This window comes from Papaver somniferum, chromosome 5 (genome assembly GCF_003573695.1).
Source record: "Papaver somniferum cultivar HN1 chromosome 5, ASM357369v1, whole genome shotgun sequence".
NCBI classification, from domain to species: domain Eukaryota; kingdom Viridiplantae; phylum Streptophyta; class Magnoliopsida; order Ranunculales; family Papaveraceae; genus Papaver; species Papaver somniferum.
The window spans coordinates 108,947,538-108,956,870 of NC_039362.1; positions in this window are offsets into that span (position 1 = coordinate 108,947,538).

The following is a 9,333-nucleotide window of genomic DNA, read 5'->3' on the forward strand; positions in this document are numbered from 1 at the left end:
ATATTGGGTCCAAACTCTCTCCAACCAACTTGGAATTTGCTCAATCGACCACCAGATGGTCCCACGACCGCCAAGGGCCGGTCCCATGACCGCTTGGCCAGTCCTCATCTCTCCATAATTAGGTCTTATTACTTAACGCTCAGACGAGCACTATTTTAATAAATGATTAAACCAGCATGCTCACTCGATCACCTGGGCGCTACATGGTCGGCCATCATTCCATGTAGATGGTCCCTCCTTCACTCAGTGACTTATTTTTTAGTAAATCATCAATTGATCAGCAATCGATCAAAATTAGGGTTTCGAACCTCTACAAATCATAATTCTGAGCAAGTTCAAACATTAATAATTTCATGTTGATCCAGCAATCAACATCTTGATTAATTATATAATATTCGGTCCAGCTACCAATATTTTAATTAATATTTTATTTGGTCATGCTACCAATAATTCATCAAACGAGCAATATTTGCTCAGACGAGGAATATTGATTCAACTATCAATATTCAGCAATTCATCAAATGTGCAATATTTGCTCATGTTAGAGCATTGCTCGGTCGAACTCGCAAGCATTGCTATATCAAGCTTGTTTGTCAAGTTTAGTTGCCAAAACTATAAGTCTTGATTTCTAGTTTACTTATATCTAAGTCTCGGACTAGGATAATAAGTGTAGTTGAGCTCTAGACTCCACGACGTTCATCATGCAAAGACAAAGAACTACTCAAGGAACTTGTGTAACTTCATCGACAAAAAGGTATGTGGAGACCTGAACTTATCTATCACTCAAAAGTCTATCTATTCTGTGACTACTCGTTTTCCCATAGTCTACGTAATGTAATCAGCTCAAAGTATTGAATACTATGTAGTAATGATACCTCTGTTGAACTGACAATGCTGAGTAATAAAAGATATCTAAGATCACGATAATAACAAAGAACACAAATATAATGTAAATGGAACTAAGTTATCATGAGACATGAGAGATTACGTGGTTCGACTTTTGTCTACACCCACGGGGTAATGAGTGATTTTTTTGTATTAAGTTGTGGTGGTTACAAAGATCTTAAATGCTTCCCAAAGTAATAGAGAGAACTCAAGTTGAATTAAATACTTAAGTTCTAAACATTAGAGAGGTATAAGCTTAAGACTAGATCTTCTTCCCCTAGATATTGAATGCCCTTAGTTTGTTGGTGAAGCATGGTATTTATATCTTCTTCTGCTCCAGGTATATATTTGTTGTCTTTGGATCCATCGTTCCCTGATATACTGTTAGAGAATTGCTCGGTCGAACTCGCATGCGTTGCTATCTCAAGCATGTTTGTCAATGTTAGTGATCAAAACTATAAGTCTTGATTTCTAGCCTACATAGCTAAAGTTCTCGGACTAGGATAAAAAGTGTAATTGAGCTCAAGACTCCATGACAATCATCATACAAGACGAAGGACTACTCAAGGAACTGGTGGATCTTCATAGACTAAAAGGTATGTGGAGACTTGAACTTATCTGTCACTCAAAAGTCTATCTATTCTATCTCCTACTCTTGAGACAAAAGTCGTTTTGATATATAGACTTTCATTATGCACATTTGCTATTTCGAGCCGAGTTTATCTCGCGTATCTATTTCTCAAAATATGTGTTGGTAAGCTTTCGCTTTAGTCGAATTCATCTTTACCTAGTGACGAAAGTCATGTTATGTTTCAATCACTTTAAAAATTGCTCTGACGAAAAATGGTCTGTGAGTAACGGCTATATCCGTCATCTGAGAATGTTTCAATGATTGAAATGAGAGTTTAGATTACATAACCATTGGTAGGATATAAGAATTGTTGTCGAAACACATATATGTATAAATCCTTATTCCTTGAACCAAAGTTTGCGAACTCAGTCCGCGAACTGGCGGAAGTTCTCGACCCGAGAATTTCTGCTGGAGTTTGTGAACTCCTTCCATGAGCTTAAGTCTGCGAACCCAGTCCGCGAACTTGAGCAGGTTATATCTAAAGTCGGTTGTTTTTGAACTAATGTTTAAATAAACTAAGGAATGTTTTTGCAAACCGTGGATATAAAGTTCATGAACCGATTCGAGTGAATCAAACCGATTTTTCTTCGATTGTGTCTTGTGTAGTTACATAAGATCTAAGCAATTGAACAACTCTCTAACTAGTTCATTTGAGTCATTGGAACTAGTTATGGTGAAGAAGAATATGGTTGATATGAAAGTAATCATATGGCTAACCATTTGGTTGACTTGTTGAACCAACAAATGTTAATGTTTGGGTACGGTTCATAAACCCAAAATTGGACATTTCATTTGTGTGTGACAAGCTAAGTTTTCGATCTAACAGTTGAGAAATATTAGCTTGAATCTAATCAGGTTTTCATCTAACGGTGAATATTGAATGCTTTGTTACTAAGCTAACATTGATTGCGACCCCGGATTTGAAAGTGTATATAGGGGAGAACTCTAGCAACTTGGAAACCTAATCCACACACCTTACGTGTGATACTAGTTGCAAAGCTAGAGTTGATTCTCCTTTAACCTTTGGTTTCTACTTCTAAACCAGGTTAACGACTTAAAGACTTCATTAGGATTGTGTAGCCAAACCGATACTACTTTTCTTGTAGTTGTGTGATCTGATCTTGCATCTTCTATCGTACGAGTACAATTGTAATAATTGGATTGAGATTTTATATCTTCGATAGGCAAGATAAAAAGTAATCACAAACAAACTTCGTCTCATAGTTTGTGATTCCACAATATCTTTTTTCGCTGCGTCGATTAAGATTATTGTGAGGTGATTGATAATACTAAGTTGTTCTTCGAGAATATAAGTCTGGTATTATTGATTGGTTCATGTTCACCTTGATTTATCAAAAGACGGAACAAAACTCGTAGGTATATTCGTGGGAGACGGATTTATCTATTACCGTAGACTTTTCTGTGTGATACAGATTTTTTTATTAAAGTCTTCGACTTTGGGTCATAGCAACTCTTAGTTGTGGGTGAGATCAGCTAAGGGAATCAAGTGCGCAATATCCTGCTGGGATCAGAGGCATAGGAGCATAACTATACCTTGGATCAGTGTGAGATTGATTGGGGTTCAACTACAGTCCAGACCGAAGTTAATTTGGAGTAGGCTAGTATCTGTAGCGGCTTAATACAGTGTATGTTCAATCTGGACTAGGTCCCCGGGTTTTTATGCATTTGCGGTTTCCTCGTTAACAAAATTCTGGTGTCTGTGTTATTTCTATTCCGCATTATATTTGTTTATATAATTGAAATATCATAGATTGTGCGTTGTTCAATCAATTAGAATATACGACCCTTTTTGGTTATTGATTTAAATTGATTGACTCTTGGATATTGGTATTTGGTACCATCCAAGTTATCTCTCTTTGATAAAGACTCGCAGATTTTTATTTGCTTGAGTAAAGATCAAATCGAGAGAGTGAGATATAAACTCTTTGATATACTTTTCATTGATGGAGTCTAATTTTCTAATTGATTCTCATAAAAGTATATTGGAGTTTGTCCATACAGATTGCTAAGAGAAATATTGGGTGTGGTTGTTAGACCCCCGCTTTGAGTTTAATCACAAAGTGTCTGAAATTGTTAATGCATCATTTGCATTGGGTAAGACTATTCCTAAAAAGGACATTGTGATGAAAATTCTCAGATCTCTGCCATCTAGATACGATTCTAAGAAGCATGCCATCGTTGAAGGAAATAACCTTGATAATCTCTCCAGAAATACGCTGGTTGGAAATCTTAAGATCTTTGATCACGAACATTCATCCAAATCTAAGGATGTTGCGTTCAAAGCACAAAAGGACACTAAATTACTTGATAAGAGTATAAAAAGTGTATTTCTCTGAAGATGATCACTCTGAGACAGACTCATCAGATGAAGATCTTGACAAGTCAGTCTCGATGATCACAAGACAGTTTAGGGATCTTCTACTGAAGAGAAGTAAACGGTTCTCCAGAGATAATCCTAAGGCATCAGTCAAACCTCATAATCGTGTTCCTCCTAAAAATAAGGATATTGATGAAACTAATGACGAGGATATGCCTCAGTGCTTTAAGTGTAAAGGATTTGGTCATTTTGCAAACGAGTGTCCAAATCGTAGAAAATACACTAGGAACAAAGGTCTTGCTGCAACTCTTGATGAAATGTTTGACAACTATGATTCTAATGAAGACGAGAAATAAAGTGTTGCACTTCTTGGTGAAAATATTGATTTTGATAACTGTAGCAATACATACATCAATCTCAATATTCTTTCAGAAGATAATCCAACTAATCTGGAAGAAAAAATTGACCAATTTCTTGGAAACTCTGTTTGTAATGTTTCAGGTTCCACCATGTGTCTAGTTGCATGCTCATCTCAGAAGCCTGATTTATATCCTAGTTTGACGTGTTCGTATTGTTCTCTAAAGGGTCATGAACTTTCAAGGTGTTACAAGTACAAACACCAATTGAGGCACGTCAACAAACTTCAACGAAGAGCAAATCATTTAGCAAGGAAGCTTAAACTTGCTCAAAAGACCGCTGAGGTATGTAGGATTTTATCTTCGTCTAAGAAGTTAGTTTCCAAGGATAAACCAATCCCATTAGAGAAGAAAGTATGGTCGAGTCGGTCTGATATACAGAAGTTTTAGGATTCCTCTCAAGAGGAAAATGGTGGACAAATTGTTGTTCACCGCAACGCAACTTGATTGTGTTGATTTGGAAATCTTGTCTCATGTGCCTGATTAAAAGAGACAATGATTTTGTACCTCTCAGGCTTTAGGAAAAGTTTTCTTTCTTTTTTTTAGTTTTTTGTTCTTTCCTGTCTATCAACAAAGGAGGGTTATTATCGACAATTCGACTCTTTATAGGGTTATGAGTTGGACGTATACGAACCTGCTTAAAGGTTTCGAAACCCTACATTCCTTTTTCCTTCCTCAAAAACTTTTTTTATCTCAAGACTACTTGTTGAGTTCAATTTGTGATTTCCTCTCACAAACCCATACGTATGGATACTCCAAGCATGATGTCTTCTGATGGAAAATATGTTAATATGACAGTTAAGCCATCAATCATGAAGGAAAAAGAAAAATCTCCATTATCTCCTACCTTGAAAAGAAAAATAAGGAATGTGAGAAAGGCAAGAGCCGTTCCTTCAAACTCTCAGAAGTTTTCTGGTGTTCTTGAAGAGTTGAAGGAGATGCGGAAGGAGATTCAACAAATAAAGGATTTTGTGTATAAGACTCATGAGATTCAGAAGGAACTGGTTCGACAACATCAGCCGAGAAGGTTTATTGATATAAACTCCTACCTTAATGAACCTTATTTCCCAATGGGTGTTGACGACAAGGAGTTCGGGGACGATAAAGAATTCTTCAAAGGCCTTATTGCCTAGTAAATCTTTTTTTTTCTTGTTTTTATTAGAAGAATAACTAGAGTTTGGAATAGCCTTTATTGTGATTACACATAGCTATGTCCAACATTCTCATCTTCTTGTTTTTAGATTTACTGGTTTAATTCTAAATTGTTTGGAAGATGATTTTTGAAGTATTAATCTTTATGATTTTATATATTGCAATATTGTTATGGTATATGTGTGTTTGCGTCTGTGAACTTGATTGTCCCATATCTTGTCAAAAGTAAAGTCGTCCATGAATATATATGCATGTATTGATAAAAGAATGAATGGACTTTTGAAAAATACAAAAGTTAAGCATATATTGTCAATCTTTGATGGAAGATAGGTTAAAATCTTTTGTATGCAAGGATTATGTCTATTGTATGTTATTATGAAAATAGTTATGGAAAATAGAATGAATCCTTGTATATTCCGCAGTAATTGATCTTCCCTGATCCATATTTTATGTATTACTGTGTGGCTCCGTAATGTGTCTTATGTTGAGAACGGAACAACCAAGTTGATTATTTTTATGATTAGCTTTGTTGTTGTTCTGTAAGGTACTTTATGTCGAGCATTTTGAACTAAATTAATCATCTTGTTTGGTTATTTAGTTATGACTCCATAAGTCTTCTTATGTTTGAGCGTTCATGACTGGGTTAATTGTTTTCATGATTAACTTAGTCATTGCTCCATAGACTCTCTTATGTGAGTATGAACAATTAAATTGATTACTTTTGTGATTAATTTGGTTGTGTATTTCAATTAGATTAATTATGAGTTTTCTTGTGAATAATCTAATTGTATTTTTTTAAGTCTCCATAAGTTTACTTGTGTTGAGCATTTTCGGTTAAATTAATCATGAACTTCTTGTGGTTAATTTAATATTTTGGATTCAAATTCATACTTGTATGTGATTTGTTATGTCCAAAGAGATCCTTCTTTTCTCTTTCGAAATTAAGGTCGCTCTTGGTGTTCCCTTGGGAATGACATTTTATGGGGGAGAGTTCTTTTGAACTTGCGTAATTTCCATCTCTTTGTGGGGAGTGCGGTTGTGGAATATTATAGGGGTTATCTTGTATCTTTGAACTCCTTGATGAATGCATTTAGCTTCGGCTTTATGATTGCATCTAAAGAACAAGTTTATATTTTTGCTTTCTTTTGGTCAAGAAATGTCTCTTTCGGAAATTTCATTAGGATCCTGTTCTTGTACCTTTGCCAATATTATTGACAAAAAGGGGGAGAATTAATATGTAGTTCACACTACAAATACATATGGTTTTCAGATCATTATGTAAGGGGGAGTGGTTTCCATGTGAGATGGAGTATTGACTAAGGGGGAGTGATACATATCACCATAGTATTGTTATTGAAGTTGTGATACAATTGAACTTTGACGCTGTGTAATTATACTATGACACTGTATAACAATGATTGAGAACTATTATTTTCTTGTTGTTATAGCTACGGATTTTCAACAACGATGATACTAAACTTACAACCTTTGGGATCATTGGAGTACTTGGAAGTGACGAAGATTTCGAGTAATGTTGAAGATTAGGCATGTGAAATAGGATCTACAAAAGTTAATGTATTTATTTTGTATTCCATATGTATTAATAGTTTTTCCACTAAAATTGACAAAGGGGGAGATTGTTAGAGCATTGCTCGGTCGAACTTGCATGCGTTGCTATCTCAAGCATGTTTGTCAATGTTAGTGATCAAAACTATCATTCATAAATAGGAACAAGACCAGAGATAGGGACTTGAGTATTGGACAAGTCTAATGAATACGAGAAAGACATCGGAATGCAGGACCCTAGCTTTATTGCGAGCCAAAAACCAAAGAGTAACCGGCCATGTCTTGATTTCTAGCCTACATAGCTAAAGGTCTCGGACTAGGATAGAAAGTGTCGTTGAGATCAAGACTCCATGGAAATCATCATACAAGATGAAGGACTACTCAAGAAACTGGTGGATCTTCATCGACTAAAAGGTATGTGGAGACTTGACCTTATCTGTCACTCAAAATTCTATCTATTCTATCTCCTACTCTTGAGACAAAAGTCGTTTTGATATATAGACTTTCATTATGCACATTTGCTATTTCGAGCCGAGTTTATCTCGCCTATCTATTTCTCGAAATATGTGTTGGTAAGCTTTCGCTTTATCCGAATTCATCTTTACCTAGTGACGAAAGTCATGTTATGTTTCAATCACTTTGAAAATTTCTCTGACGAAAAATGGTCTGTGAATAACGGCTATATCCGTCATCTGAGAATGTTCCAATGATTGAAATGAGAGTTTAGATTACATAACCATTAGTAAGATATAAGCATTGTTTTGCAAACACATATATGTATAATTCCTTATTCCTTGAACCAAAGTTTGCGAACTTTGTTGATCAAGAGAAATGGAAGTTGCGTGAGCCAAGTCCGCCAACTGGCGGAAGTTCTCGACCCGAGAATTTCTGCTGGAGTTTGTGAACTCCTTCCATGAGCTTAAGTCCGCGAACCCAGTCCGCGAACTTGAGAAGGTTATATCTAAAGTCGGTTGTTCTTGAACTAATGTTTAAATAAACTAAGGAATGCTTTTGCAAACCGTGGCTATAAAGTTCATGAACCGATTCGAGTGAATCAAACCGATTTTGGTTCGATTGTGTCTTGTGTAGTTATATAAGATCTAAGCAATTTAACAACTCTCTAACTAGTTCATTTGAGTCATTTGAACTAGTTATGGTGAAGAAGAATATGGTTGATATGAAAGTAATCATATGGCTAACCATTTGGTTGACTTGTTGAACCAACAAATGTTAATATTTGGGTACGGTTCATAAACCCAAAATTGGACATTTCATTTGTGTGTGACAATCTAAGTTTTCGATATAACGATTGAGAAATATTAGCTTGAATCTAATCAGGTTTTCATCTAACGGTGAATATTTGAAAGTGTATATAAGGGAGAACTCTAGCAAATGGAAAACCTAATCCCCACACCTTAAGTGTGATACTAGTTGCATATCTAGAGTCGATTCTCCTTTAACCTTTGGTTTCTTCTTCTAAACCAGGTTAACAACTTAAAGACTTCATTGGGATTGTGAAGCCAGACCGATACTACTTTTATTGTAGTTGTGTGATCTGATCTTGCATCTTCTATCGTACGAGTACAATTGTAATAATTGGCTTGAGATTTTATATCTCTGATAGGCAAGATAAAAAGTAATCACAAACAAACTTCGTCTGATCGTTTGTGATTCCACAATATTTTTTTTCGTTGCTTCGATTAAGATTATTGTGAGGTGATTGATAATACTAAGTTGTTCTTCAGGAATATAAGTATGATATTATTGATTGGTTTCTGTTCACCTTGATTTATCAAAAGACGGAACAAAACTCGTAGGTATATTCGTGGGAGACGGATTTATCTATTACCGTAGACTTTTCTGTGTGATACAGATTTGTTTATTAAAGTCTTCGACTTTGGGTCGTACCAACTCTTAGTTGTGGGTGAGATCAGCTAAGGGAATCAAGTGCGCAGTATCCTGCTGGGATCAGAGGCGTAGGAGCATAACTGTACCGTGGATCAGTGTGAGATTGATTGGGATTCAACTACAGTCCAGACCGAAGTTAATTTGGAGAAGCTAGTGTCTGTAGCGGCTTAATACAATGTATGTTCAATTTGGACTAGGTCCCGTGGTTTTTATGCATTTGCGGTTTCCTCGTTAACAAAATTCTGGTGTCTGTGTTATTTCTATTTCGCATTATATTTGTTTATATAATTGAAATATCATAGGTTGTGTGTTGTTCAATCAATTAGAATATCCGACCCTTTTTGGTTGTTGATTTAAATTGATTGACACTTGGATATTGGTCTTTGGTACCATCCAAGTTATCTCTCTTTGATAAAGACTCGCAGATTTCTATTTGC